The sequence below is a fragment of the Dipteris shenzhenensis genome, chromosome 21 (genome assembly GCF_047967505.1).
Source record: "Dipteris shenzhenensis isolate YYH24624 ecotype China chromosome 21, Dip_SZ_1.0, whole genome shotgun sequence".
Lineage (NCBI taxonomy): Eukaryota > Viridiplantae > Streptophyta > Polypodiopsida > Gleicheniales > Dipteridaceae > Dipteris > Dipteris shenzhenensis.
The window spans coordinates 48,968,457-48,996,298 of NC_141616.1; the positions used below are offsets into that span (position 1 = coordinate 48,968,457).

The window sequence follows — 27,842 nt, forward strand, 5'->3', positions numbered from 1 at the left end:
AAAAGGGGTATGAAGTCATTATAAGCGAGAAGCATGTACAGACGGCCAGAGTAAGAAGGTGAGTGATCCCGATCAAAGCATATATCGTGGTAGGTGGAGTAAGCACTGAGTGGGGTGGAAGGTGCTGTGCGAAGGGAGGTGGAGATGCGAAAGAAAAGGTATGTGTGATCAGCCCCTGGGGGGAGAGGTGCTACAGTGAAGTCAGTAATGCGAGATGTGAAGACAGGGGATCCCATGATGTAATCAACAACACTGGAGCCCCCCCCATGTGGAAAGCATGTGAAACCACCCGAAGCGGGCCATCTGTCAAGACCATTATAGATAATGAGATCATGTATTCTGCCCAGGTCTAATAGGGGGAGAGTACATGTCACATGCATTCCAAGGATTTTTTTTAAAAAAAAAGTGATATATTCCATTCAAAACGAATCATACAACAGGTGGGAGAGAAAGTACTCTATCCCTAGCCTCAACAATGTGGCAAAAAAGCCATGGTGGTGGTCTAAAATGCCACGACATCCCAAAAGGGGTCAAATGAAAAAATAATGAGCAGTCCCATGTCCTCATGAAGGATAAAAGTCTCCCACGAGCTGCCAAAAAGGTGCCTGTACACCGCTCCCACTGACTCCTGAGAGTGAAGATAATCTCCGCCCAAATGGAAGCAAGAATGTCGGCCTCCATGCATAAATGACCCCCAAGGACAAAAGAACATCGCGAACACCATATCCGCCATAGGGTAATGCTAGAAATCACCTCCCAGACTGAACCTGTAGGTGAAGTAGGCCTGGAATCCTGAGCTGGTACTGGTATCAAAAGTAAGTCCTGTGACTCCATGATGCTAACATCAGTGGGGCCCCATCTCTGGCGACACTGCATGAAGAAACCGTGGTCTCCTGGCTCTGACTCATAGAGGGCAAAGGCTCCAGATCCTCTCCCCCAAAGGGCAGCACCCCATGTCATCAGAAAGGACTCGGATGTAACATTTGAGAGCAACCTGAAGATACCTGTCCATACCACTCTAGGGCTGGGGCAGCTCCATAAACAATGCTTACTAGATTCCTCTGCAAGCTGACAACGCATACACAAGGAGGGTCTATCCATCTGCTGAAGCCAAGTACCCACAGGTATACCCCTATGAATAGTGAGCCAAAGGAAGTAGGAGACTTTCCTGGCTCTACTGATGCCCCAAAAGTGAGTCCAGTAGCTCTACAAGAGCTCTGCAGTAAGTCCCTGTGCGTGCCAATGCTGTGAGGCAGATGGTAGGTGATGTGAGTCTCTCTGCTGAAGCCTATAACCTGCCCTCGTCGAGTACTGGAAAAAAGAAAGAGGACGAGCATCTGCCACCGGAGCAAGCCACGCCCACTCACCTGGGTCCCAGTCGAGCTCCGCAAGAGGTCGACCCTGAAAAATCCAAAGTCTCCATCTAGGATCCTCTGCAATAGTCAACCTGGACGGATCTGTGGCCCATTCCTTACCTAGGCAGCCAATGACCCTGACTCTCTGCCGAAGGAGCTTCTGTCGTGGTTGAGTGGGATACAATCTGTGAGAGGAATCCGTCTCAAAATAAGTAAACGGTGCCGGTCCTAAACGAACTCCAATGCATAGCTCAGACTCACTAAAACAACCAAACCAAGTAGAGATGGGATGAACATAGTCTGGATCTGTAAGCATATCCCTCCACCTCTGAGGAATAGCTCTCATGATCAGTAATTTGGTGGCAGCAATCTGTCCAAGTGGCCCATGTCTATCTCTGATCACCTCCTCTGACATCTCCACACCTCCCCTAAACCAATCTCCGACTGTCACAACCCCCTGAGCATGCCATCTGGCCAAAGGAGTCCTAAGTTCTGTACCAGGGGAAGATCCCTGATACCGAACCAAGGGGTTATGATATAGTGGCTGTCGGGAAATTTCCTCTCTGGAGGAGGGAACTGCTCTGATGAGGTGTTGTCTAAAATGATCCCATATCTGAATAAGCCTCTTCACTAGTGGTGAGGAAGGCTGAGAATGTTGGTCCGTCAGGAAGATCCAACTGACTCTACCTGCCCACTGGCTTGCTGCTCTGGGGGTGCACTGGTGAATCTCGTGCAGTAGGAACTGCTTCCATGGCTGATCTCCTGGAGTCAAACCTCTAACAAGAAGTTTGACTAAAAGGGCCCTGCTCTGCATCTCAGGATCAAGAACTCCAAGTCCTCCCTACGAGGCGGGTAAAATGATAGTATCCCATGAAACCCTGGCCCTAGTGTCCTCAGAACCATCACCACCACTCCACAGGAAGTTCCGGAGCAATCTCCTCACCTGACGGATCGAGTCAGCATGAAAGCCCCAACATAACGCAACGTACCACATAGTCGCTAGTAGAACCTAGTTGAGTACCAGCGCTCTTCCGACCAAAGAGAGTCTAGCCGTACTCCAGTAGGCTAGCTTTCTCTGGATACTCTCAAGAACTGGGGCAAACTGTTGCCTCGGGGACACCTCAATGCCAACCTGGAAGCCTAGATATCTCGTGGAGGTGCCTCTGGGTATCCATACAAAGCCTCTGTCTCCTCCCCATGCTGGTGTACCCTGCTGAGCTGATGCCTTTTGATTTGTTCCAATTGACAAGTCCCCCGGAGGCTAGGCATAACTTGTCAATTGCATCCGCAGCAGTAGCAAGACTATATGCATCTCCTCTGACTGTCAGTGTCGTATCATCAGCAAACTCAGTGTCCAGAAGCTCCTGCTCCTGCCGGATAGGTAGATGAAGGCCCAAAGTGCCATGACTGGTAGCTTGCATAAAGTATCCCATAGCCTCCGCTACGAAAAGGAAAAGGTAAGGTGCAAGCGGGCATCCCTGTCGTATCGATCTGGATAGCTGAAAAGCCAGTCCTCTGCCTTTATAGACCACCATCCTGCTAGAAGAGTGAGTAAAGTGAGACCCATAAAATCCATCTATCACTGAAGCCTAGCCTCCTCATAGTGCCCTCCAAGAAACCCCAGTCCACCCTGTCATAGGCCTTCTCAAAATCGAGAAGGAGAACTGCAATCTCCTGCTGACTCTCCTTCGCCCAGTGAGTGGCCTTCCAAAAAGTGAAGATATTGTCCAAGATACTCCTATCTTAGACAAATCCTGTCTGAGATGCTCTGATGATATCTGGCAGCATAGGCTTTAAACGAAGGGCCAAGGTCTTTGCTAGGATCTTATAGGCTGTCCCTAAAAGTGTAATGGGTCTCCAATTTCGTAGGACTGTCTTGTCTCCCCCTTTCGGGATGAGACAAATCATACCTGTGCATAAAGCCTCGCCCAAAGATCCTGTATCAAGAGCCTCTGAAAAGGCAGAAAGTAGATGAGGCCCAATCGTATCCCAGAGAGCTCTAAAAAGAAGAGGCGACAAACCATCCTCCCCCAGGCATCTGTCTCTGGGCAGCTCATGTAACGTATCTATGATCTCCATGAGTGATAGCGGGCTATCCAAAACATGACTCATCCTGTCTGAGACCATCTGGGGTACATGACTCCAAATCTCCTCTCTGGCTCTGATCATCTCCTCGGTGACTGGATTGGCGATGTAAAGAGTGGAATAGAAACCTGAAGTGATCTCAACAAGACGATGAGGATCCGTTTGAAGATACCCGGCCTCATCCACAAGTCTGCGAAGGCTGTCTGAAGAGTATCTCAGACCCACTGCCCTGAAGAACTCTCTAGAGCATCTATCCCCCTTCTGGATCCAGAAGGTCTGCTGGGAGTAAAACCTGAACTAGGCCCTCCTGCCCTGAATCTCCTCTAGTCTCTCCTGAGCCTCTGAAAGCTGCCCTCTAATGAAAAGAGAATGAGGAAAGCTTTGAATCAATCTCTGAAGTCTGGATACCTCCACTCTAGCGTTCCGATCTCTGATTCTGAGCTTTTCCTTCTCCTCTTTTGCCCTCAACTGGCAGGCCATGCTGACTCTAGCCAAAGCCCCTTCTACCCACATCAACCAGCCCTGATCCTCAGGAGTGTCCTCTGTCAACCAAGCCTCTCTCAACTGTTCCACGAACTCTGTGTCTTGGAAAACAAAGTCCGGAACTCTCACAAAGCCTGTGCTCTCCAATCGAGAGGTAGGGAGAATCTGTAATAGGACTGGAGCATGGTCAGATAAAACATAACCCAGGCGGATCCCAATCTGTCCTCCTCTGGCCTGGCCCCAATGGCCAATATAAAACCTGTCAAGCCTAGCCAAAGAGAGGGAGCCATGGCAAACCCCAGACCAAGACAACTGAAGACTATCAGCCAAGTGGCGAAAGTCGTCCAATCGAGCTGCATCATGAAGTCCAGCATGCAAAACAAAACTGTCCCACTCCACTCTCTCCCTATCAGAAAGTCCACTCTCTGTCTGGCCCGACTTGTCTTCAGGGAATTCAACCATGTTGAAATCTCCTCCAACAATCCAAGTGTCTGCTTGAGGAAGGGACTCTCTCAGCTATCTCCAAAATGCACGTCTGCAGGCTGGATCCGTGGGAGCGTACACATTGAGAACACCAATTGCTGTGCTTTCAATCTGTAGAATAACAAAGCAAGCCCTGCTCTCCACTAGTGTACCCTCTTGGGTGATCTCTGGGGCCCACCTGGCTGAAACTGAAATGCAGACTCCACCCCTCGTACCATCCGTTGGGCTCCAATAAGTCTGGCTCTGTCCTCTGAGTAAGGATCTGCATCTGTCAATCCTATCCTGGGAGAGCTTATGCTCTTGGATAAGTACAATGTCTGGAGGGGACCCTGAGGAAATAAAATGAAGGGAGTCCCTAAGCAACTGCAATCTAGGAACTCCGGATCTACGACCATCTGCATCTGAAATAAATCTGCGGCCATTCAGTCCTCTCACATTCCAAGAAACGATGGACAGCCTAGACATCAGATGGAAGTGATGGGATGCCAGTGGCAGCAGCACAAATGACTCTCTCTGATGGCACTATCCAAAGTCGAATTCTGATCAAGCTCCAAATCTGCCCCAACTCATGTACAATGGCTCCATCCAATGGAGTAATACTCTGTCTCGAACTGAGGAGCTGAAAGTCAAACCAACCGGCACTCTTGGGCGAATCGAAGTCTCCCTGAACCTCAAAGAACAAAAACAGAAAGGCCCTGCCACCGAAGCCAAGTCGAAGAGTCCTAGGGCAAGAATGAATCTCCGAGCTGACAATACGGTGAACCGATGAGAACTGAGTCATGCTCAAAAGTTGTCTATCAATCTCGCTGTCGAGTAACTCAGCTGACCAGCTTTCGCTCCCTCGAGAACGAAAACTGCCTGCGGAGAAACGAAGAATGTGCCCCTCTCTGGATAGAGTAACAGATCCCAAGTATTCCTCTACCTCCTCTGACCATCGACAAAATACCGGGAGAAGTTCCAATCTAGTGAGGGAGTCCGTGGAGACCCCTCGAGCCAAAAAGGACCAAAACTCAACGGGCAGATATCTGTCAACCATCCTGGGGTCAGGTCTAGGAGTCAGAAGAGCTGAAAAAGGCTGAGCCGTCCTGACTCTACATCTGGAATAGGTGAGAGGGAGAGGAAGAATCTGTGACGAGGTGCGTGTACACAAGGGTGACTGAAAATCTCGCTCAATCACATCTACTAGGATCTTCCAACCCTCACGCCTGTCTGGGTACTGAGCGAAATCTGTGACCGCACTCGCAAAAGATCTGGATAAGCAAGGAGTGAAAAGCTGCGAGGACAAGGCTGTACTGGGAGGTGTGTCTGAGAGGACGCTCCGCATAGCAACAAAAGAAGATACTGTGCGACAGGGAAGAGAGAGAGGTCTCGAGGGAACCTCATACAGGTGCATGAAATCTTGGGACGGGCTCTGGCTCTGACCTGTGTCATGAAATACCTCTCTCTCACTGGACTGCTGTGAAGAGGCATCCATCACCGTGTCCGCAGCTTGAGCAGCCTCCAACTGGATAACTATCTCAGAAACCAATAAATGAACCTCCGGGGTAGAAGTGTCAAGAGTCATCAAACCCTAAGCTTCTGTCTTCTGCACAGTGTGAGGCCCTGCCTGCAGATGGTCCTCTGCATCTCCCCTTTCCGGGGTCTCCTGCACGTGTGTCTCAACTCCCTGAGCTACCATCTCCTGCACAGTGTCAAGACCTGCCTGCGGATGGTCCCCTGTATCTCCCCTTTCCGGGGTCTCCTGCACGTGTGTCTCAACGCCCTGAGCTACCATCTCCTGCACAGTGTCAAGACCTGCCTGCGGATGGTCCTCTGTATCTCCCCTTTCCAAGGTCTCCTGCACATGTGTCTGAACTCTCTGCCAACTGTTAGCTCGTACCTAGGGCTGCTCGTACTGCTAACTCTCCCTCTGTCTCCATCTCCTCCGAGCTCTCCGTGCTGGAGGCATCTCCAAGTCCTCTGAGTTCAGTGGAGGCTCCCCCAAAAAAGTCTCCTCTCGCTTTGCTGAATGAGTCAAAGTAGGCTCAGAGACCCCTGGAGGCTGCTCAAACTGCTGAGTCTCCCTCTGTCTCCGTCTCCTCTGAGCTCTCCTTAAAATCTGTTCCGCTGGAGGCACCTCCAAATCCTCTGAGTTCGCTGGAGGCTCCCCCAAAGGAATCTCCTCTCGCTCTGCTGAATGAGTCGGAGCAAGCTCAAAGACCCCTGGAGGCTGAGCTGTAGGTTTTGGATCACTCGGAGGATGAGATGTATCCGGAGTCTCTGATCGATGCCGACGACTGGGGCAATCCCTAATAAAGTGACCTCTCTTCCGACAGAAAAGACACTGATCAGGAAGACCCTCGTACAAAACCCTATGCTACATCTGGACCCCATCTCCAGTGGAGTACGAAATCAAAGTAGGCAAAGGTCGAGGAGGGGGGAAATCTGAAATGAGTCTGACCCTCGTAACACCTACGCCAGTAAGTGATTGAGCATAGGAAAGTCTAGCACCTGAAGAGATGACTATACCTGCCACACTAGCCATATGCTCCACAGCTCTGCGACAAGAGCTGACCTCATCAGGAAGTCCAGGGAAAAGGATCCAAAAGGAGACTTATCATGGTCCAGGAGAAGTAGAATTGAAGTGCTTCCGCCAAGGCCACAAATGGATGACTTTGCTCTGAAACTGAATCGGTGAGCTCATAAGAACTCTTTGAGCCTGCTCTACAGACTGAAGGCCAAAAGAAAAGTACCCTCTGCCAAGCAATCGGAAAACCGTAACTGAGACACCCAAAGAAGCCATGCTGGTGTACACCCAGTCACGTAACTGTTGGCCTCTACCGGGTAGAAAGCCAATGATGTGTGTCGAACGAAAACCCTCCTGTGCTACCTCAATCATCTGTACAATGTCGGGAGGAAAAGAAACTGTGACTTCAATCTCCTTAGGTTCGGCGACGGGAGTGGCATTAGTGTCCTCCATTGTCTCAGCTTACGCTGTCCTGAAGGGAGGAGCTACCTCTGCTGAAAATACCCACCAAGAACTCGCAACCAACCACAAGTAAAACCCCAAAGAAACCTGTAAAAAGAATGCTTCGATCTTCAGCCTGCGTGAGATGCAAATAGGTCGCTCAATGCTGAAGCAGACAGCTCCGCCGATGCGTGAAAACAGCCCAGGATCTCAGCTCCCCAAAACACGAGTCGAACAGCAGTCCCGGAGAGGGCCCTGAAACTACCTAACCTGAAGCAAGGGAGAGTGGGCAATCAGCAAGGGAGAGGGCCTGGAAGGTGGCCTGGCACGGCCAGGACAGCAGGCTGAAGAAGCAGGCTGAAGATGGAGCGCGACTGAGGTAGCAGGGCGCATGTCCAAGAGGTCTACGCAGCCAAGGCCTGTGCGTTGCCAAGGGGCCTGCGCAGCCTGTGCAGCTAGAGAGCGAGAGGCTGCCAGGGGGCCTGCGCGGCCTACCAAGGGGCTTGCACTGCCAGGGGGCCTGCGCGACCTGTGGCCTGTGCACTGCCAAGGAGCCTGCGCGGCTTGGCAGCTAGAGAGCGAGAAGCTGCCAGGGGGCTTGTGCGGCCAATCTGAATGGGAGCGGGGCTGCCAGGGAGCTGCACGGCCAGGCAGGTAGGGAGCGGGGTTGCCTGGGGGGTCTGCGCGACCAGTCTGCTAGGGAGCGGGGTTGCCAAGGGGGGGCCGGGTGCTAGGGCACAAGGGCTGGGCGAAGGCAATGGCGGGCAGCAGTAGCTAGGGAGCTCCTCCAACGATTCCAAGGATTTTTAAAGCAGCATGGGATTAAACATCACTTGACATGCCCTTACACACCACAACAGAATCCATTCCCTGAGAGGAAGAATCGTACTCTCATGGAAATGACGAGATGCATGCTGAAATTAAAGAGAGTCTCAAAGGCTTTTTGGGGAGAAGCAGTTGTGACAGCCACTTATATTCAGAACAGATGCCCTACCAAAGCTTTGGTTAATGTGACTCCATTTGAGGCTTTGTATGGCTTTAAGCCAAATGTTAGTCATTTCAGAATTTTTGGCTCAGTGGCATATGCTTTGGTTCTAGATGCACATTGGACAAAGCTTGATGACAAGAGTGTCAAATGCATTTTTGTGGGGTATAGCACTGAAAGCAGGGGATTTAGGCTTTATAATCCCGCTACCAGGAAGGTAATAATCAGCAGAGATGTTCTCTTTGCTGAGAATGAGTGCATGCAGCCCGCTAATGCAAACTTGCCACCATCCGATGACACCTCTTTGGACATCATCCAGTTTGAGGATGATGAGACGGAATCTCCTGATGCTTCCCCTTCTACTTCTCATGGTTCAGATGGCTTGCCACATGTTGAGGATGGCTCTCCCTCAACTATTGCACTATTGTCTTGGCATTGAGTTTTGGCAGACCCATGATGGGATCTCTATGTCATAGACAAAGTATTCGAAGGGGTTGTTGCAGAAATTTAAAATGGAGAACTATAAGCCTGTGGCTACTCCATTGGAAAAGAGACTCAAGCTGAGTAAGCATGATATTGCTGAAAAGTTTGATGGCACTTTTTACAAGTAGTTGGTTGGCAGTTTGATATATCTATGCTCCACACGGCCTGATATTGCCTACGCCACAAGGCTTTTGAGCCAGTTCATGCATTGTCCCACGATCACACATTGGAATGCAGTAAAGAGGGTTCTCAGATATGTCCATGGCACTCTCTCTCTTGGCTTGCATTATGCTTCAAATTGTGATCTAAATCTGAGTGGTTTCACCGGCTCAGATTGGTCAGGGGACATTGACGACAGACGGTCCACTACTGGCTATTGCTTCTCATTGGGTTTAGCATGTATCTCATGGCTCAGTAAGAAGCAAGAGTGAGTCTCTCTTTCCTCTAGTGAAGCAGAGTACAAAGCTGCAAATTCAGCCACTACGGAGTTAATGTGGTTAAGGAAGCTTTTGCATGACTTGCATCATGCACAGGATGGTGAAGCAAACTCTATCTTCTGTGACAGCCAGAGTTGCATTGCCATAGCCAACGCCACATTGTCCTCAAATGGACAATAGATGAGATCAATGAAGCCATCAGAAATACAATCCCGTACATCATGATAATGATTTTCAATGTCTTTCATGCTCGAATCCCGTACATAATGATAATGATTTTTAATGTCTTTCATGCTCACATGAAAGACATTGAAAATCATTATCATTATGTACGGGATTGTATTTCTGATGGCTTCTCGCATGAAAGACATTGAAAATCATTATCATTATGTACGGGATTGTATTTCTGAGGACAATGTGGCGGATATCTTTACCAAAGCCCTGTCTCGCATGAAACACATTGAAAATCATTATCATTATGTACGGGACTGTATTTCTGATGGCTTCATTGATCTCATCTATTGTCCATCTGAGGACAATGTGGTGGATATCTTTACCAAAGCCCTGTCAACAAATATTTTCTTACGACATCGACATGGCTTGGGGATTAGAGACATTCTCACAATGTCAAGGGGGGTTGTGAAGTGATTCACAATGACATTGTTTTCATGTACTCCCATAGGTTGCATATCCATCTGGATGAATTTGTGCAACCATGGTACTTTAGGTACTGCAGGGTGCACCTGAGATGTTTCTAGGGTACTTTCAGCCATATCTTTGAGGGGGGATTTTTAAGAGATTACAAAGATATGGTGTTGTAGGCATAAAGTCAACCCTATGGTTGACTAGTAGTACTTGGATACTATATATACCAAGTACTTGTATTGTTTCATTTGAACATTTCTATTGGAGCTTTCTTGTGTATGCACTCTTGCTCACTTATGTTCACAACCTATCTGCACTTTGTTTCTACAGATTGTTTCTACAGACCGGAGATTTCAGCTCAGTAGTAGAGGTTGGAGGCCCTCCAGAGCCACTCATTGGGATAGTTGGAGCCATTCATTGGGATATTCAAATTTCTATAGTTGTGCAGAAAAACTTTTGGCATAGGCTTTAGAAATCTCTCAGGAATAGAAAGATCACTCTTTTCTTTTGGCTTCTATTCATGGAGGGATTGCAGTGAACCTATGGAGATCCAGGTTCGGGGCTGAACCTATGGAGATCCAGGTTCGGGGCTGACCCTACTTGTCCTCATTTTGCCACATAGTAATTGAGTCAGTATAGCATTGCCTTTGGGAGTGCAGACAGGCGAGGGCGATCTGGAAAGTTGTTGCTAGGATTTTAGCATTTTTCATATAGCACCTTTCTATATGACATGGGGTTCAGTAGCATGGTTATCTCTTACTGGCTCCCAGGTGTTCTTCAAGGGACATGATCCAGATCCATCTTTCATTGTACGGTGACACTCAGTGGAGTCTTGTTCTCGCCATGATGTTCCCTTTACTCCTTTCAGAGCTGCTCATGCCTCAGTAGACACATCATGGGAGATTCTGGCTAGCATTGCAGCTTGGCATATTTGGAGAGGCAGGTGTACAGAGGTGATGGAGGGTACCCAAGTTCACCCCTCTCAGACTATGGCCATTATTTGGACCGACAAAGTACACACTCTGATGGCCATCTGGGCGAGCATGTAGGGATCCTCTAGAGCAGCCACTGCCAGGAGAGTTACTTTTTTCGGAGTTTGGAGAGGATCTCCCTTCTTCTTAGAGTCTCCCTCAAGGTTGAGGTGGCATTTTCAGCTCTGCCTTGGATTTTAAATTCATACTTAATGAAAAAGAAAAAATATTTGGACTGCAGGTCGGTATGGACATCTCTCCTTCGCGCAAGCGGCAGTAATTTGTAACATTGTTGGAGATATTAGGGGGAAACTCCTTCTTTGGACCTCGACCCATGGATTCTAGGGTGGTGGTAGTCAACCAAGTATTGTTGGCCATGGCATGGTTTGTTTGCTCTTGTTGGTGTCATTCTAGATTGCATCACTCAGCAGCTCAAATGGACGATAAGGAATGCATTCCTCTTTTTTTATGACCTAGAGCTGGGTAGCTTGGCTCTCTCTTGCAAGGCCTTAGGTGTTCTATGAGAGACATGACTCTTCCTAGGCCCTCTCCGTTCGATGACATTTGGTGAGTGTGCTCCTTAGATGATGTTCCTGGCTCTCCATATAGACCTACACATGCCTTAGTGGACACTTCATGGGAGATTCCGGCAAGTATATTAGCATGGCATATTTGGAGATCCAAATGCACAGAGGTTGTGGATGGTTCCCAAGTCCACCATACACTCACATTGGCGAGTAATTGGGTACATATGGTACACGATCTAACGGTCATTTAGGGGACCATGCATGCTTCTTCATGGGTAGCCTCTACTGGGAGGACTGTCTTCTTCAGGGAGTGGAGTGGCTCCTAGTTCTTCTTAGAAGCTCCCACAAGGTTGAGATGGCACTTCAAGTGTCAACCTTGGATTTTCTCTAGCTCTCTTACAGGAGTTTGATTTTGTTGCTATTAGGGTATTTATTTTTGTTGCTTCCCATTCTCTCAAGCTTTGCTCTAGGAGTTTGTTTCATACTTAATAGAAGTCTTTTCTTTGAATTATAACAGAATAGCAAGGTCTTGGTCAATCTGCCTCTGTGGCCTCCTAAAATGAAAAAGACATTATAAAAAGTTAGGATACTATAAAAAATTCCGCACCTATGCACAAAGCTAGTACGTGTATCATGGATCAAGTTAGGGAATAGAGGCTGTGAATGCAAGCTGATTGCCTTTGTGAATAGTTTTTATGAAGTGCCAAAAGTGTGATAAGCCTCCATTGTTTGATCAAGTTCTTGCACCCCCTCTTTGGATGAAGGGACCCTCAATAATTGAATTCGGGATAACACGAGAATCTCAGATGCATTGCAGATTTGAGGTGATATGATCACACCTGTCCTCCCAAAAGGCAATGAAGAAAGAAGCTGTCAATCCATCCATACCTCTTGTGAAGGGCAAGCGATGCAGTCTGAATTCCAAGATGGCGAAAGGTGCATCAAGTGAGATCCTCGTATCTTGTTGAGCTGACAATACGACTGTCTGCCATATCCTACACTTGCCAGTCTCTACTAGTGTTTCCAGGTTCTGCAGTGAGCATGGAAGCATAATATCTGAGGCAATATGCATGATAGTATTTGGATTTGTCTACAAAATACCGCTAGAGTCAATCAGCTGAGAAATATTTTCTTTGCCGTGTCTAGAACCAAGAGTAGAGAAAAAGTGTTTCTGGACCCTTCCTTCCATCTGAATCCAAAAAGATTCCCATGCATGATAAAGTGTGGGAGGCCAACATGAAACCGAATAAAGTACTTTCCACTACCTACTTGCAATGGGATATGAAGGGGAAATATAGAGAAAGGGAAGAAGCTAGAGAGCGAGACAAGGGTAAGGCAGGTAGGGGATGAAATGATAGAGGCATAGAGGGGTGGTGATCTGCCTATCTCTTTCAGTGCTTCACTCTCTTGAACTAAAAAAAGTAAGGGATACTATTTGGTTCAAGGAGTGATATATGAATGTATCATAATTCTCAAAACAATGCCTTGGTATGCTTAACATCAGAGTGCTCATATGCTTTTGTCATAAGCAATTGTTTGAGCCAATGTTTTGATGCAATTCAAGATGCTTTCTCTCCTCCCATATTCTTGAATTGGAATTTCTGAAATGTTATTATACACAATAATGTAATTGCATAATTTTTATACATTCTACCTAATACTATGTGATGACATGCAAAGACACTTCAGATGGATGTGTTATATAGATTGTACAATGTGATACAACGTAATTGTATACTTTTGAAACATTTTACCTGGTACTATGTGATGACATGCAGGTTGGAGAAGACAATTCAGATGGATGTGTTATTCTTTTAGATTGTACAATGTCCTGGACTTCTAGTAATTCCTCTACTAGTAAAACTTTGCAATCTCACAAGAAAGGACACGTGATACTCCAAGATTGTGTTTTGCAAAACAAATTTCGAATGCACCTATCACAGAATCCTTTAAAGGAAAGGGAACCAAAAGGGTGTTTGGAGGAAATAAAGATCTTGCAGCAAGTCAACCTGTTTATTACGAAAGGGGAGATGATTGCAATAATAGGCTCTTCAGGAAGTGGCAAGAGTTCACTTCTCCTTGGCATTTTAGGAGAGTTGGAGGTAATGCAATGAAAAATTGTGAAGCCACACCTCTCTTTCTCCCTTGCTCAATGTCTTATTTTATTTAAATTGTGACCTGTGATATCACTCAAATGGGGTCTATGAAAATGGACATCTTACTTCTAATTTGAATCAATGTTTGGCTACTGTCAATGTTCTTTATCTCTCCTCTTTCCCTCAAATTAAAATCTAGATCATATTTTAATTTTTCTTATGTCAAATACAAACAAATTTCCAATTTCTATATTTTGACAGCTCTATGGAATCGTTACTCAAAATATATTTCATCCATTGCTTTGCAATGCTATGGAAAACTGCCTTCATGAAAAAAATCTTTTTGGGCTTTACATGCCTCAACAGGATCAAAGAATTCTTCAACCCACCCTAGATTACAAAAGACATGGATCTTTCAACATTGTGATTAGCTGGGTCTCTTTCATTGATACTACCATGTCCATACAAAATTGGTCTACAACACACAGCCCCACAGTGGTGACAGATGGATCATGACTGCATCCCCTGGGGTTCTTTTCTTTGTTCCCGTTACCACTCATCCTTATGTGAGATAACTATTAGGGATGAGGATCTTGAAGAGAAGGGAAGAGGAGTGACACCCACATGAGAGTATAAATCCTTCTGTGTTCATACGATTTGGTCGAACAACACATAGCCCCACATTGGTGACAGATGGATTATGGCTGCATCCCTTGGGGGTGTTTTGCTTTGGCCTTGTTACCACTCATCCTTGCTAGAGAAAACTACTAGGGATGAGGATTTTGCAGACAAGGGAAGACGAGGGACACCCACAAGAGTAAACCCAATGGCCATGGGGAGGAGGAGAAGAAAGTGAGGACGAGAGTGAGGAGTCAATATGAGTGTGAGGAGTGAGAGGAGAAGAGGAAAGAGCTACAAACTTGCCTCTGTGGACATTGTATCCTAGATCTAGAGTGATCTCGTGCCTTGGCTTGTATTTGTGTTCCTCAAATGTGAGAGATTATGCTTTAGGAAGGTCTTAACATTGATATGGATCAGTGCCAGTGTCTAACCCTTTAAACTAAACTGGTAGAAGTAAAATTAGGGTTTCTGCACTTAACATTTCTCACGGAAATTAGGACTTTCATAAATTTAGGGATTTTCAAAATTGGTTGTAGGAAAGTGTCCTAGCAACACTCAAGAGCCCTCTGATCATGAAAGTCACAAAAAATACTGAGTATCCAAGCTGAAATTGCAAAACTCGACTTTTAGGTTTTTTGACTGTTTTTCTCAGATTTCAACACTGGATTTGCTGTTCGAAGTGTCATCTAGCAATAAAGGTGGGCGACTGTAGAGATAAAGGCGGAAGCTGAAAAACGACCTCAATCATACCCTAAATTGTCAAAAAACAATGTGGCAGGTGGTAGAGAGGCCACGAACTGCAGATTCGACCTATTGAATAGCTGGAAAGTGGCTCTACATTCACTGTGTACGCCAGAGGATCGAAGAGGAGGAGCTCCCGTCTGCCTGCTGCCGCCGTCTTCTTCCAGCCCTTGGTAGCGCCCTGCCTCTTGGTCGTACCCTGCTCCCTTGGCAGCGCCTTGCTGCCTTGGTCGCGCAGGGTCCCCTTGGCAGCGCCCTGCTCAAATCGCCCCCCCTTCAGCCCTCTTATCGCGCCACCCCCTTCAGCCTGCTATCGCGTTGCGCCCCCCTCTTCAGCCCGTCTGGCTGCAGGACGTTTTGGTGGTCGTGCCCCCCTTCAGCCCGTTCGTGTTGTGGCCCCCCCCCTATAGCTCGACTGGCTGCTGCGCGCCCTGCTGTTCATGCTGGCTGCTGTTGGTCGCGCCCTCCAGGCTGCCATCTAGGCCGCCCTTCAGGCTGTTGTTTGCCCCTCCCTTGTGCTTCAGGCTGGGCTGCTTCAGGGCCCTCTCCAGGGCTGTTCTGCTCGTGTTCCGGAGAGCTGTGTTCCTGGGCTGCTCCCAGACATTGGCGGAGTTTCCTACTTCAACATTGAGTGGCTTGTTTTTACACAGGCTGAAACTTGGGGCTTTCTTTAACCAGGGGGTTTTTTGGGATTCTTGAGGTTCTTGGTGGATTTTTTCAGCAGAGGTAGCTCCTCCCCTCAGGACAGCACTAGCTGAGACAATGGAGGATACTAATGCCGCTCCTGTCGCCGAACCTGAGGAGATCGAAGTCACAGTTTCTTTTCCTCCTGACATTGTGCAGATGATTGAGGTAGCAGAGGAGGGTTTTCGTTTGACGCACATTATTGGCTTTCTACTCGGTAGAGGCCAACAGTTACGTGATTGGGTGTACACCAACATGGCCTCGTTGGGTGTCTCAGTTATGGTTTTCCGATTGCTAGGCAGAGGGTACTTTTCTTTTGGCCTTCAGTCTGCAGAGCAGGCTCAAAGAGTACTTATGAGCTCACCGATTCAGTTTCAGAGCAGAGTCATCCATTTGTGGCCTTGGCGGAAGCACTTCAGTACTACTTCCCCGGGACCGCGTCAGGTCTCTTTTTGGATGCTTTTCCCTGGACTTCCAGATGAGGTAAGCTCTTGTCGCAGAGCTGTGGAGCATATGGCTAGCGTGGCAGGTACAGTCATCCCATCAAATGCTAGACTTTCCTATGCTCAGTCACTTACTGGTACAGGTGTTACGAGGGTCAGACTCACCTCAGAGTTTCCCCCTCCTCAACCTTTGCCTACTTTGATTTCGTACTCCACGGGAGATGGGGTTCAGATGCGGCAGAGGGTTTTGTATGAGGGGCTTCCTGATCAGTGTCTTTTCTGTCGGAAGAGAGGTCATTTTATTAGAGATTGCCCCAGTCGTCGGCCTCGATCAGAGACTCCGGTTCCTCCCCATCCTACGAGTGACCCAGAGCCTACAATTCAGCCTTCAGGGGTCTCTGAGCCTGCTTCGACTCACTCAGCAGAGCGAGAGGAGACTCCTCTAGGGGAGCCTCTAGTGGACTCAGAGGACCTGGAGGCGCCTCCAGTGGTACAGCTTTCACGGAGAGCTCGGAGGAGACAGAGACGGAGACACAGAGAGAGCCAGTATAACGTGCAGCCCCAGGTACGAGCTCACAGATGGTAGAGAGTTGAGACACTTGTGCAGGAGACCCCGGAAAGGGGAGTTGCAGAGGACCATCCGCAGGTCTTGACATTGTGCAGGAGACGGTAGCTCAGGGAGTTGAGATACACGTGCAGGAGACCCCTCGAAGGGGAGATGCAGAGGACCTTCCGTAGGCAGGTCTTGACACTGTGCAGGAGACGGTAGCTCAGGGAGTTGAGACATATGTGCAGGAGACCCCGGAAAGGGGAGATGCGGAGGACCATCCACAGGCAGGTCTTCACGTTGTGCAGGAGACAGTAGCTCACGATTTGAGGACTCTAGACACTACTACCCCGGAGGTTCAGATATTGGTTACGGAGGCAGTTATTCAGCAGGAGACTCCTCAGGCTGCAGTTACTGTGATGGATGCCTCTCCTCAGCAGTCCATTGAGAGAGTGGTTTTTTACGACACAGGTCAGAGTGAGAGCCCGTCCCAGGATCTCATGCACCTGTACGAGGTTCCCTCGAGACCTCTTTCATAGCCCCGTTGCACAGTACCTTCCTTTGTTGCTATGCGGAGCGTCCTTTTAGACACCCCTCCTAGTACAGCCTCATCCTTGCAGCTTTTCACTCCTGGTTTATCCAGATCTTTCGCAAGTGCGGTCACAGATTTTGCTCAGTACCCAGACAGGCGTGAGGATTGGGAGATCCTAGCAGATGAGATTGAGCGAGAGTATCAGTCACCCACGCGGACAGACACCCCGTCGCAGATTCTTCCTCTCCCTCTCACCTATTCCAGGAGCAGAGTCAGGACGGCCCAACCCTTTTCAGCCCTTCTGACTCCTAGACCTGACCCCAGGATGGCTGACAGAGATCTGCCCGTGGAGTTTTGGCCCTTTTTGGCTCGAGAGGTTATCACAGACTCCCTCACTTGATTGGAACTTCTACTGGTGTTTTGCCGACGGTCAGAGGAGGTTGAGGAGTACTTGGGATCGGTTACTCTCTCCAGAGAGGGGCATGTTCTTCGTTTCTCCGCAGGTAGCTGTCGATCTCGGGGGAGCGAAAGCTGGTCAGCTGAGTTACTTGACAGTGAGATTGCTAGACAGCTCTTGTGCATGACTCAGTTTTCATTGGTTCATCGTATTGTCGGCTCGCAGATTCATTCTTGCCCTAGGACTCTTCGACCTGGCTTCAGTGGCAGGGCCTTTCTGTTTTTGTTCTTTGAGATTCAGGGAGACTTTGATTTACCCAGGAGTGCTGGTTGGTTTGATTTTCAGCTCCTCAGTTCGCGCCAGAGTTCTATTCCCTTGGATGGAGCCATTTTACATGAGTTGGGGCAGATTTGGAGTTTGATCAGAGACTGACTTTGGATTGCGCCGTCAGAGAGAGAGTTTAGGGCCGCTGCCACTGACACACCCTCACTTCCATCTGATGTCTAGGTTGTCCATCATTTCTTGGAACGTGAGAGGACTGAACGGCCGCAGATTTACCTCAGATGCAGATGGTCGTAGATTGGGAGTTCCTAGATTGCAGTTGCTTAGGGACTCCCTTCAGTTTATTTCCTCAGGGTCCCCTCCAGACATTGTGCTTATCCAGGAGCATAAGCTCTCCCAGGACAGGATTGACAGATGCAGATCCTTACTCAGAGGACAGAGCCGGACATATTGGAGCCCAGCGGATGGTACGAGGGGAGGAGTTTTCATTTCAGTATTGGAGCCCAGCGGATGGTATGAGGTGGGCCTCAGAGATCACTTAAGAGGGTACATTAGTGGAGAGCAGAGCATGCTATGTTATTCTTCACATTGAGAGCACAGCAGTTGGTGTTCTCAATGTGTATGCTCCCACGGATCCAGCCCATAGACGTGCTTTTTGGAGACAGCTCAGAGAGTCCCTTCCTCAGGCAGACACATGGATTGTTGGAGGAGACTTCAACATGGTTGAATTCTCTGAAGACAAGGTGGGTCAGACTGAGGGTGGCCTTTCTGATAGGGAGAGAGTGGAGTGGGACAGTTTTGTTTTGCATGCTGGACTTCATGATGTAGCTCGGTTGGATGACTTTCGTCACTTGGATGACAGTCTTCAGTTCTCGTGGTCGGGGGTTTTCCATGGCTCTCTTTCTTTGGTCAGACTCGACAGGTTTTATATTGGCCAATGGGGCCAGGCCAGAGGAGGACAGATCGGAATCCACCCGGGTTATGTTTTATCTGACCATGCTCCAGTCCTTTTACAGATTCTTCCTACATCTCGATTGGAGAGCACAGGCTCAGTGAGAGTTCCGGATTTTGTTTTTCAGGACACAGAGTTCATGGAACGGTTGAGAAAGGCTTGGTTGTCAGAGGACACTCCTGTGGATCAGGGCTGGTTGATGTGGGTAGAAGGGGCTTTGGCTAGAGTCAGCATGGCCTGCCAGTTGAGGGCAAAAGAGGAGAAGGAAAAGCTCAGAATCAGAGATCGGAACGCAAGAGCGGAGGTATCCAGACTTCAGAGATTGATTCAGAGTTTTCCTCATTCTCTTTTCATCAGAGGGCAGCTTTCGGAGGCTCAGGAGAGACTAGAGGAGATTCAGGGCAGGAGGGCACAGTTCAGGTTTTACTCCCAGCAGAATTTCTGGATTCAGAAGGGGGATAGATGCTCTAGAGAGTTTTTCAAGGCAGTGGGTCAGAGATACTCTTCGGACAGTCTTCGTAGACTTGTGGATGAGGCCGGGACTCTTCAGACGGACCCTCACCGTCTTGTTGAGATCACTTCTGATTTCTATTCCACTCTTTACACAGCCGATCCAGTCACTGAGGAGATGATCAGAGCCAGAGAGGAGATCTGGAGCCATATCCCCCTGATGGTCTCAGATAGGATGAGTCATGTTTTGGATAGCCCATTATCACTCCTGGAGATCACGGACGCGTTACATGAGTTGCCCAGAGACAGATGCCCAGGGGAGGATGGTTTGTCGCCACTTCTTTTCATAGCTCTTTGGGATACGATTGGGCCTCATCTACTCTCTGCCTTTTCAGAGGCTCTTGATGCAGGATCTTTGGGCGAGACTTTATGCACAGGTATGATTTGTCTCATCCCGAAAGGGGGAGACAAGACAATCCTACGTAATTGGAGACCCATTACACTTCTAGGGACAGCCTATAAGATCCTAGCGAAGACCTTGGCTCTTCGCCTAAAGCCTTTGCTGCCAGATATCATCAGAGCTACTCATACACGATTTGTCCAAGATCGGAGTATCTTGGATAACATCTTTACTTTTTGGGAGGCCACTCACTGGGCGAAGGAGAGTCAGCAAGAGATTGTTGTTCTTCTTCTCGACTTTGAGAAGGCTTATGATAGGGTGGACTGGGGTTTCTTGGAGGGCACTTTGAGGAGGCTAGGCTTCAGTGATAGATGGATTTCCTGGGTCTCCTCACTTTACTCTCACTCTTCTAGCAGGATGGTGGTCTGTGGAGGTAGAGGACCGCCTTTTCAGCTATCCAGATCGGTACGACAGGGTTGCCTGCTTGCACCTTACCTTTTCCTTTTCGTAGCAGAGGCTATGGGATACTTTATGCAGGCTACCAGTCATGGCACTTTGGGCCTTCATCTACCTATCCGGCAGGAGCAGGAGCTTCTGGACACTGAGTTTGCTGACGACATGGCACTGACAGTCAGAGGAGATGTGTATAGTCTCGCTACTGCTGCGGATTCAATTGACAAGTTCTGCTTAGCCTCAGGGGGACTTGTCAATTGGAACAAATCAAAAGGGATCTGGACTGGAGCTCAGCAGGATACCCCAGCATGGGGAGGAGACAGAGGCTTTGTTTGGATTCCTAGAGGCACCTCTACGAGATATCTAGGCTTCCAGGTTGGCATTGAGGTGTCCCCGTCGTAGCAGTTTGCCCCAGTTCTTGAGAGTATCAGAAGAAAGCTAGCCTATTGGAGTACGGCTAGACTCTCTTTGGCCGGTAGAGCGCTGGTACTCAACCAGGTGCTACTAGCGACTATGTGGTACGTTGCGTCATGTTGGTGCTTTCATGCTGATTCGATCCGCCAGGTGAGGAGATTGCTCCGGAACTTTTTGTGGAGTGGTGGCAACGGTTCTGAGGACACTAGGGCCAGGGTTTCTTGGGATACTATCACTTTACCCTCCTCGCAGGGAGGGCTTGGGGTTCTTGATCCTGAGATGCAGAGCAGAGCCCTTTTAGTCAAACTTCTTGTTAGAGGTTTGACTCCAGGAGATCAGCCGTGGAAGCAGTTTTTACTGCATGGGATTCACCAGTGCACCCCTAGAGCGGCAGGCCAATGGGCAGGTAGAGTCAGTTGGATCTTCCTGACGGACCAGCATTTTCAGCCTTCCTCACCTCTTGTGAAAAGGCTTATTCAGATATGGGATCATTTTTGACAGTACCTCATTAGAACAGTTCCCTCCTCCAGAGAGGAAATTGCTCGTCAGCCACTTTATCACAACCCCCTAGTTCGGTATCAGGGATCTTCCCCTGGTACAGAACTTAGGACTCCCTTGGCCAGATGGCATGCTCAGGGGGTTGTGACAGTTGGAGATTGGTTCAGGGGAGGTGTGGAGATGTCAGAGGAGGAGATCAAAGAGGTGTGGAGGTGTGGAGATAGACAGATTGCTGCCACCAGATTATTGATCATGAGAGCTATTCCGCAGGGGAGGGATACGCTTACAGATCCAGCCTATGTTCATCCCATCTCTACTTGGTCAGGTTGTTTTAGTGAGGTTGGGCTATGCATTGGAGTTCGTTTAGGACCGGCACCGTTTACTTATTTTGAGTCGGACTCCTCTCACAGATTGTATCCCACTTAGCCACCGGATCGACAGGAGCTCCTTTAGCAGAGGGTCAGGGTCATTGGTTTCCTGGGTAAGGAATGGGCCACAGATCCCTCCAGGTTGACCATTGCAGAGGATCCTAGATGGAGACTTTGGATTTTTCAGGGTCGACCTCTCGCGGAGCTCGACTGGGACCCAGGTGAGTGGACGTGGCCTGCTCCGGTGACAGGCGGCCGTCCTCTTCCCTTCTTCCAGTACTCGACGAGGGCAAGTTACAGGCTTCAGCAGAGAGACTCTCATCACCGACCATCAGCTTCTCAGCATTGGCATTCACAAGGACTTACTGCAGAGCTCTTGCTGAACTACTGGACTCATTTTTGGGGCATTAGTAGAGCCAGGAAAGTATCCTATTTTCTCTGGCTCACTATACATAGGGGTATACCGGTGGGTACATGGCTTCAGCAGATGGGTAGACCCTCCTTGTGTATGCGTTGTCAGCTTGCAGAGGAATCTAGTAAGCATTGTTTATGGAGCTGCCCTAGCTCTAGAGTGGTATGGGCAGGTATTTTCAGGTTGCTCTCATATGTTACATCCGAGTCCTTTCTGATGACATGGGGTGGTGCCCTATGGGGGAGAGGATCTGGAGCCTTTGCTCTCTTTGAGTCAGAGCCAGGAGACCACGGTTTCTTCATGCAGCGTCGCCAGAGACGGGGTTCGACTGATGTCAGCATCATGGAGCCGCAGGATTTACTTTTGTTACCTGTACCTGCTCAGGATTTCATGCCTACTTCACTTGCAGGGACAGCCTGGGAGGTGATTTCCAGCATCACTCTATGGCGGATATGGTGTTCGCGATGCTCTTTTGTCCTTGGGGGCCATTTATGCACAGAGGCTGACACTCTTGCTTCCATTTGGGCGGAGATTATCTTCACTCTCAGGAGTCAGTGGGAGCGGTGTACAGGCACCTCTTTAGCAGCTCGTGGGAGACTTCTATCCTTCATGAGGACATGGGACTGCTCATTATTTTTTCATTTGACCCCTTTTGGGATGTCGTGGCATTTTAGACCACCACCATGGCTTTTTTGCCACATTGTTGAGGCTAGGGATAGAGTACTTTCTCTCCCACCTGTTGTATGATTCGTTTTGAATAGAATATATCACTTTTCTTTCAAAAAAAAAAAAAAGTGGCTCTACAATAGTCACCTAGCCTGTAGGAGCTACTTGGAGCTGGTTTCCAGTGATGAAGTGCCTCTAAACTTCCTCGAAATGCAACAACATCCCACGAACTTGCTGAAAAAGGGGTCTAGAGCAGTCGCCCTAGCTGGAACAACAGCTTAGAGTGAAGCTTTTGCGACAAAGAGCTCCAAGACCAACAGCTTCACCAATGGCGGCAACTAAAAGATTGAATTCGTTGAAGAAGAGCAGCTCATGGAGAGGCTAAGGGTGAGAAGGGGACTGTCTTCCAAGAGGAAGAGGGAGAGTAGCTCCTCCTTCTTGGCCTCCCTCACCTTAATCCCTTGGAAGAGCAAGAGGGTAAAGAAAGGAGAAAAGAAGAAGAAAGAAAGGGGGGAGGAAGGATGGTTGTGATACCATATGACGGAACATAGTGGAGTAGGGAGAGAAGGTAGGGTAGGAAGGGAAGAGAGCTATGGAGGACGGAAGCAAAGGAAACGATGAGAAAGTATGAAAAACATAATGAAAGAGCATGAACTAAAAGAAAGTACTCACTTGAAGACCAAAGTGCTTGTAGGCTTGATTAGTTTTAATGATTTGACAAGTGACAAGTACAAGCGTTTATAGGATAGGCATACACACTAGAGAGCACAAATATATATGGGATATCTCCCAATATGACATGTGGCACTCACACATAAGACTCTACTAGAACTCCTAGTAGAACACACTAGAACACACTCAACTTGACATCATGTTCTAACAAATGCTGCACGTTGAAGTGTAAGTGTCTGCTTTTCATTCCCTCATCCCTCTTGTTCAAGGCGATGTTTCTCTTCAAGCTCTTCCTGTTCTTCGCGCCAAAGTGCCTCCTTTGCTTCAAGCTGTGACTGTGACTACCATTCCTGCTATTGCAGTGTGTACGTGAGAGATGCTCGTACTCTAGTCGTAGGTGCTGCTTCTGGGATAGGATGTGCTAGGTATTCCTTGTGGAGTTGAGAAGCACCTCACCAAGTTGAGTAAACGTGTCATCGAGGACGCTACACCATCTGTCTGCCTTGTTAAGGATCTGACTAAACTCCTCAAAGACACCTGCCATGGACCGATCCTCCAATTTGTCTCCACAAGTGCAAGGGCATCCATATTAAGACATGTAGGAACTGTGGATCTGATGGAGCCTTTGTCAAGGCATTGCGCAAGGGAACTGTCACTATCTGGTCGATGTCCTCCTCCTCAATGTCCATAGGAGACCACCTGCGCTTGAGCTCAAAAAGGAGTTTCTGATAATCTTGAGTCTATGCTTGCCACTGTGCCTTAATAGAGAAATACGTCCAGAGGATGATGCGATGTAGTGGTCCATCATATTGTTCTCCTAGATAGGAGGATAGTCAGCTTGAAGGGGCAAGGTAGTAGCTGCAAAAATAGTGGAACCCGCTTGGGGAACAGTTGTGTCAGGTGGTCCAAGGTTTAGAGAGAGGTTCCAAGGTTAAGGGTAGAGTACATGTTGGAGTGTATTGTACTTTAAAAGTGGAGCAAAAGAACGCAGCAAAGTCATATGGCTGGGTGGTAAGAAGGGCGTTGAGGACTGGCCGAATACCTTTGGTGATGAAGAAATGCCCCTGTGCTGAACATTGTCACGAGAAGAAATAACGAGTGAGGATGGCCTCCTTGCTTGTCCCATTGATTGCTTTGTGACACTTGTATCCCCGTTGTTGAGATTTGCACTGAGTAAGGAAGGTGTGAAGCAATTGAGACTCTCCGAAAGCATGCTAGATTGGCAAGGTGGGAAGGTGAAGGTAAGCTAACACCAGAGCAGGGATAAGAGTGTGGCGTGAACCCATGAACTCAAAAGTGTCATTACCCATGTCATAGGACTTGATGAAGGACGTGCACAACTTCCTATCCACAAAGGGAAAGACCACCCTATCGAACTGTGAAAGGGACAGAGTCTTTGATGATAAGACAGATGAGAGTGAGATATTGGGATCAAGCAAGAGTTTGGAGGCCAAGGATGGGAAGGGGATGTCATCGGGACCATAAGATCTTGCTAGAGGAGTATAGTCCGAGCCACTGTGATCCAAATTAGAGTTGACGCACTCCGAGATGAGGTGGGTGAAGCCCCCTAAGATGTCGGCAGCAGCTGGATGCAATCCTTGTCCGAAATGACTGCCGTGATATCTGGTCTAGCATCCATCTATATCGTTTTGGTTAGGGATGCCTCTGGGAGTCCTTGGAACTAGTGCCTTGGGAAACTTGTGTGGGCAGTGGAGAGGACCCTAATGCAGGATCAAGATGCAGAGAGGGAATCTTGGAACTCATGGCATAGAAGGAGCTGAAGAGGGTATCCTTCGGTAGAAGAGGTTTGTATTTTGAACGAGATTGTGGCATGAACGTTGCCTCGGGGGAATGCACCACCGGGAGAGGCAAGGGGAGGGCGCTAGAGAGGAGGGGAAAAAGTCGCACCATAGGAGAGGAAAGGGGAGAGGAGAAGAGTCGATGTAGAGGAGCGAAGGGGAGTGGCCACAAAAGAGGTGAGAGGGAGAACAAGAGAGGTGAGGGGGGGTGTAGGAAGGGGACGCACAGAGGGAGGAGCGGAAAGGGGGTAGGAGCGGAAAGGGGGTAGGAGTGGGGTGCTGTTGAGGGGGTAAAGCACCCCAGGGGTGAGCGAGGGGTGAGCGCACAGAGAGGGGGAAGAGGGAGGAGGGAGGGGGAGCGCTGCAAGGGGGGTGTAGAGAGGGTTGTAGAGGGGAGAGAGGAGGCGAGGGGGAGGGCTGCAGAGGCAGCGCACAGGGGGAGGCACACAACGGGAGGAGAGGGGGAGAGGGGGGGCATAGGAGAGTTAGGGGGATGGCATTGTAGAGGAGGGGGGGGGGTCGCACAAGAGACGCGAAGAGGGGGGGGGGCGCTGTAGAGGAGGTGAGGGAACAAGAGGAGCGAGGGGAGGGTGTGGGACATTGTAGAGGAGAGGGGGGGGGGGTTTGTAGAGGTGAGAGAGGAGACGAGAGGGAGGGAGGTAGAAGGGGCGCACAGAGGCGGCCAAGAAAGGAGGAGAGGGGGATGTTGAGGCGCATGACAGAGGAGGCGAGGGGGGGGGCTGTTGAATCTCAACATGGGCTGCCAATTGATGCAAGGGAGCCTAAAAATCTTGAGGGGTGGCTGAAATAGAGGGAGTGAGCTAAAAGTAGCAAAGTGACTGGCTTCAGGCTAGATAAAAATAGCTAGGTTGATCCCAAAATAGCAAGAGATGGCCAAACATAGCGAGAGCTCTCCAAAGTTAGCGTCGCCCAAAATAGCGAGAGTTGTTCCAAGACGTCACGAGTGAGCATGATGTTATGGAGGGTGAAGTTGACAAGGAGTTGACGAAGTTGAACATGGCAAAAGGGGGTGACAAGGTTGTCACTAGAATGCCCAAGTAACAAGAGTGTTCATGGCAAAATGTGGTGACAAGGTTGTCACTGGAATGACCAAGTGACAAGAGTGATCATGGCGAAATGTGATGAAATGTGATGACAAGGTTGTCACTAGCATGACCAAGAGACAAGGGTGATCATGACGAAATGTGGTGACAAGGTTTTCACTAGAATGACCAAGTGACAAGAGTGATCAAGGTGAAATGTGGTGACAGGGTTGTCACTGGAATGACTAAGTGACGAGTGATCATGGTGAAATGTGGTGATAGGGTTGTCCCTGGAATGACCAAGTGACAAGAATGATCATGGTGTGTGGTGAGTGACGAGGTTGTCATCGAATGACCAAATGAAATAAAGTGTGGGACAAGAGCGAACATGGCCAAAAGGGATGATAGGATTGTCAATTGGAACAAGAGAATGAAGTGGGTGACAAGAGTGAACATGGTGACCATGAAGTGGGTAACAAGAGGGAAGGGGTAACTAGATTGATCATGGTGAAAGGAGGTGACAAGGTTGTCACTCACATGACCAAATGAAATGAAGCAGGTGATAAGAGTGAACATGGTGAAAGGGGGTGTCAAGGTTGTCATTGTGAGATAAACAAGGTGAACCAGTGTCACAAGAAACATTTCTACATTTTGCCAGGCGTTTCGTCTAGAAACGGGTTCTAAAATTATATTTTATATAAATTATATATTAAACATAAATAATTATCTACAGATTCTCTCTCTCTCTCTCACCATGTTCACTCTTATTTGGGCTTTTTGATACATTGGTGAGACCAGCTATGATGTATGCAGCTCCTTTCTGGGCAGGAGACCTCGGCGCTGCAGATTGGAGACGAGTAGCGAGGTTACAGATCATCATGTTCTCTCGGCTCATTAGGGCCAAGGCTACAGTTCCGCACGAGATCATGCTAGCAGAGTTTGGAGCTACTCCCCTTGCATTGGATGCAGCGTTTCAGTCGGTCATGTATTTGCATAGGGTTAGGGAGTTTGGAGACTCAGCAGCAGGCAGAGCTCGGTTGCCATGGTTAGCACTTGCATCTTCTATGGAGTTGGCACGATCTGGGGCCCGATACTGCTGGTACTTCAGACTCACTAGGTGGCTCACATCTCTTGGACTAGACATGGATAGACTGCCTCCCTTCCGATACAGCATAGATGCCCCTCATCTCGAGTTGACTCGCCACGAGCTTAGCCAGGTCACGAGAGCAGACTTGCTGCAGCTTCATACGTATCGCACTTGGATTTATCCCACGCAGCTTCCGACGAAGATGGCCACATATCGTGACCACTTCCTTCGGATCTCAGAGGATGGATTTGTCATTCCACCAGGCTATACAGGTATCCACATGTCCCACTCACTGAGGATTGCCCTTGGCCAGCTTAGAGTCTCTTCGCATCAGCTCGAGATAGAGGCTGGTAGGATGCGACGCATGGAGGATGGACGGCGACCAGGCTGAGAGACCAGGATCTGCTGCCCTTGTTGCACCATGGGAGAGGTGGAGTCAGAGGAGCACTTCATTTGCAGATGCCCGCTATATTATGAGCTCAGAGGTAGATTCCACTGTCTCTTCACGGATGGCTTTGGACCTCTCTCACGAGTGATGGACTACGAGGATCAGCATTGCCTAGCTCTTTATGTCAGGGAGGCCACTATGCTTCGACGAGACTACCTCAGAGACCATCAGCACAGACCAGAGCGTGATAGAGCCCAGCCTGATAGAGCTCAGGCACACGCTATACCAGAGGACAGAGACCAGGAGGAGCACGAGGAGGTCAGAGCTCACACAGGACACATGCCTCCACCCTATGGATGTACATATGAGATGGTTTGTAGATGCCGCAGGATCTTGTTACATAGGGTACGTACTCGTCGCTTCATCTCCAGACGATCCAGGATGATGGCAGCTTTTCGGAGGAGACTTACTCATGGAGATCTCGCCCCACCAGCCG

The 27,842-nt window shown here is 48.8% G+C and overlaps 1 pseudogene; it reads left to right on the plus strand.

The window, feature by feature from the left end:
- LOC147888992 (uncharacterized) overlaps positions 1-27,842 on the plus strand; it is a 341,849-nt pseudogene that overhangs the window by 87,222 nt on the left and 226,785 nt on the right.